We start from the raw sequence: 4,106 nt of genomic DNA on the forward strand, positions 1-4,106 counted from the left end.
CCCCGATCGAGAAAAGGAGTGAAAATGAGCTAAAAAGACTAAAATTCAGCATTTTGCATTTGTGGCTCCCGCTGTGGCTGGCGCCATAGGTCCAGCCATGATGTGTCACAGCTCAACTTCCCTCAACTGCCACGTTCCCCACTACCTCCACTTGGGCGCCACAATTTTCCCTCATGGCGGGCGCCATGGAGTTGTGGCGGGCGCCACAAGAAGAAAGTTTTCCCCTCCCAATTTCAAACTGAAGGGCATCCTTGTCATTTCCATTGTTTTACTTGCCTATAAATACAGACTCGTTTTCATTTTTTTAACCATCCAAACTTAGAGCAAACTTAGTTTCACTTAGGCATATATTCAGTAATTTAAAGTGGTAATCGCTTCGCATTGGGGTGTTACCACAATTGTGTAATTGAGTCGGTGATCGAGTCTGTAATCGAATTTGGAGCACTTTGGAAGGAAGTTAATCCTGCCGCCATTTTCATTTCCGCTTCGCATTTTATTCAACCCTCCGATTGGAGCAGGTTTTTATCGCTTTGCCTTTATCTACTTTACTTCTTCGCACTGTCTTTACCTTATTTATTTCTCTCACTCGCTTTACTTTATTTATTTCTCGCATTCGCTTTACTTTATTTATTTCTCGCACTCGCTTTACTTTATTTATTTCTCGCACTCGCTTTACTTTATTTATTTCTCGCACTCGCACTACTTTCATTTATTTTTCGCACTCGAACTACTTTCATTTATTTTCCGCACTCGCACTACTTTTATTTACTTTCCGCACTCGCACTACTTTTATTTAAATTAAAATGCACCTTTACTTTACCATGTCTAACTAAACCTATAAGGTTAGAATGTAAGGATCGTAATTGAACCGATAATCTGTACAATTGTTCGTAGAAACACTTAAGTGCTATTTTGACTTTCAACTTAAGTTTTCCCGCACTTAATTTCCGTTGGATAAGATCGAAAGCCGTCCAACGTCTATTTAAACTTAATTGTTTTTAACTATTTCAAATACAGCAAAAGCGCTTTGTTTAGTTCATTAGGAGTTTTTAACTTAAAAAGAAAAGTGATTTTAAACCTATTTTCGGACGCGTTTATAAGTTTAGAGTCTGGTTCGTGAGAACCTCCTTTGGTTAAGAAATCCAGGTTAAAATACTTTTCAACTTAGTCAAGATATTATATTTCTTAAAAATAGGTTTACTACTCTAACGCAATGCGCACCTTTTTATAAGTGACAATAAGAGGGTTTGATTAGGGAGTACAACTCGGTTCTGAATACGCGAAAGCGACAGTTCTTGTTAAATTGGTTCTTTTCAAAGTAGGAAACACTGCCCATAAGTAATTCTATTAGCAAGTACTTGGATTATTAATTGATTATGTGAATTACATTCGAGCCTATCTTTATTAACTGAATTTAATTTAATACTTTACTTTTCATTGCACACTCTAAAAACCCCTATTTTGATTACCTTAGATAAACACCATAATAATAGATACCGATAGATGGACACTTGGTCTCCGTGGATTCGACAATCTTTTATATTACTCTGACGCGTTCGTATACTTGCGAAAAGCACGCATCAAGTTTTTGGCGCCGTTGCCGGGGACCAATTTCGTCAAATTTCATACCTTGTTGTTATATCATTTAGACTTAGGTTATTACCCGCCGGTCAATGCGAAGAACTCGCAGCACCGGAAGCTTAATATATCCTCTGGCGGAACCTGAACGTTACGCTCGCGCACGTTTGTTCTTCCATAGAATTAGGAGAGCTATGGCCGAAGATCAAAACCAAAGACCTCTTAAGGATTTCGCCCAACCATCTAACGAAGAACCTAGTTCTAGTATAGTAAACCCAACCATCCCAGCTAATAATTTCTAACTTAAACCCTCCCTGTTGCAACTAGTGCAACAGAGACAATTCGCAAGTCTCGCTACTGAGAACCCAAACCAACATTTAAAAATCTTTCTCCAATTAGCAGACACTTTTAAAACCAATGGAGCTTATCCTTAGGCAATCCGTTTAAGATTATTCCCTTTTTCCCTCAGAGATAAAGCCATATCATGGTTAGATTCCCTCACCCAAATCCATTACGACTTGGGATAACCTTAGAAGAGTATTCCTTTCTAGATACTTTCCCCCAAGTAAGACCGTCGTTCTTCGAAACCATATAAGTAGATTTACCCAGAACCAAGGAGAATCGTTGTTCGAAGCTTGGGAGAGATATAAAGAGCCGTTAAGAGCATGCCCACATCATGGTTTAGAAAATTGGTTAATCATTCAAACCTTCTATAATGGACTTCACTATAACACTAAGATGACCATCGACGCTGCCGCAGGAGGTGCGCTGATGAACAAACCTTATCCTGAAGCTTGTGCCCTCATCGAAGATATGGCTCAAAACCATCAATCATGGGGAGTCGAACGAGCAACAGTTGAGAAGAAGGAAGCCCAAGGAGGAGTACATGAACTAAGCTCTATAGACATGATGCAAGCTAAAATGGACGCATTAGCCTTTACGGTCGAGCATATGTGCATAAACCCGAATGTTGCAGCCGTAGTTTCGTCGGATTGTGAGATATGTGGAACCAAAGGACACCAATCTGCAGAATGCAGTCTATTAAACGAAACCCACTCTGAGCAAGTGAACTACACCCAAGGGAACTCATATTCGAATACATATAACCCTGGATGGAGGAATCACCCAAACTTCTCCTATAAGAACAATAACCCTATCCAAAATAATGCACCTTCGAGACAAACAGGTTACCAAGCCCCAAGACCAAATCAACCTATGCGACCTATACCACCAAAGTCGAGCCTTGAGAAAATTATGGAAAATTTTATCACTACTCAAACTCAACAAAACAAAGAGTTCATGAACCAAAACATTCACGTTAACAAACTGATTACCTAGTTAGGAACCAAGGTTGACCAAATAGTTACTCACACCAAAATGCTTGAAACCCAGATCTCTCAGGTAGCTTTAAACCAAGCCCCTCAGACCACACTAGGAGGACAGTTCCCTGGACAACCTCAACAGAATCCGAGAAGACAAGCCAATGCCATTACCCTACGAAGTGGGAACGCTTATGATCAGCCACCAAACCCAAGATTGAGTGAACCAAAAACTTCTAAGGAATATACCGAACCCACGGACAAAGTGAAGGAACCAGAGGAATCTGAAAAACAGGAAGGTCAAGAAAAAGGAGAAGAACCTAAAGATAAAACTTACGTACCACCCCCGCCATATAAACCGCCTATACCATATCCGCAAAGACTCAAACAAACCCAGATCAATAACCAATATCAAAATTTTATTAAGGTTATAGAAAAACTTCACGTAGAAATCCCTTTCACAGAAGTCATCACCCAAATACCTTCTTACGCAAAGTTTCTCAAAGACATCCTTACCAACAAACGTAGACTTGACGATCTGAAGCCCTTGGAATGTAATTCTATTTCCGAGAATAAGTTAGCCAAAAAGGATAAAGATCCTGGAAATTTCTCCATTCCTTGTCTTTTGGGTAGTCATGTCATCGAAAAAGCTTTTATAGACTTAGGAGCTAGTGTGAGCTTAATTCCTTTAGCAGTTTGTGAGAGGTTAAACTTAGGAGAATTACAACCTACTAAGATGTCACTTCAGTTAGCCGATAGATCTATTAAGTATCCGATAGGAATTTTAGAAGATGTCCCTGTTAGGATAGGTCAGTTATTTATCCCTACTGATTTTGTTTTCATGGACATCAAAGAGGACAATGATATACCAATCCTTCTAGGTAGACCATTCTTATCAACTGCAGGAGCCATAATAGATGTCAAGAGAGGAAAGTTGACCTTTGAGGTAGGTGACGAGAAAATAGAATTTATACTTTCGAAATTTCTTATGGCACCTGTGATGGGAGACGCATGTTATGCCATAGATATCATTGATGAATGCGTTAGGGAATTAGAACAAGAAGAAATCATAAAAACAATTAAGTTACCATCAACTCTCATAATGAAAGATGATGACTTTAGCAAACCCTACATCGATGATAACCTTTACGAATGTGCATAGATTATAGAAAATTAAATAAAGCAACCAGGAAGGATCATTTCCCTTTA

The 4,106-nt window shown here is 39.1% G+C and overlaps 1 non-coding gene across 1 annotated transcript; it reads right to left on the reverse strand.

Annotated features, from left to right (window-relative positions):
* Positions 1–2,154: 2,154 nt before the first annotated feature.
* LOC127124483 (small nucleolar RNA R71) lies at positions 2,155–2,261 on the reverse strand. The gene has a single exon (XR_007803968.1). It is a non-coding gene; the product is annotated as a small nucleolar RNA R71 (small nucleolar RNA).
* Between the last annotated feature and the right edge of the window lie 1,845 nt (positions 2,262–4,106).

This window comes from Lathyrus oleraceus, chromosome 2 (assembly GCF_024323335.1).
Source record: "Lathyrus oleraceus cultivar Zhongwan6 chromosome 2, CAAS_Psat_ZW6_1.0, whole genome shotgun sequence".
NCBI lineage: Eukaryota > Viridiplantae > Streptophyta > Magnoliopsida > Fabales > Fabaceae > Lathyrus > Lathyrus oleraceus.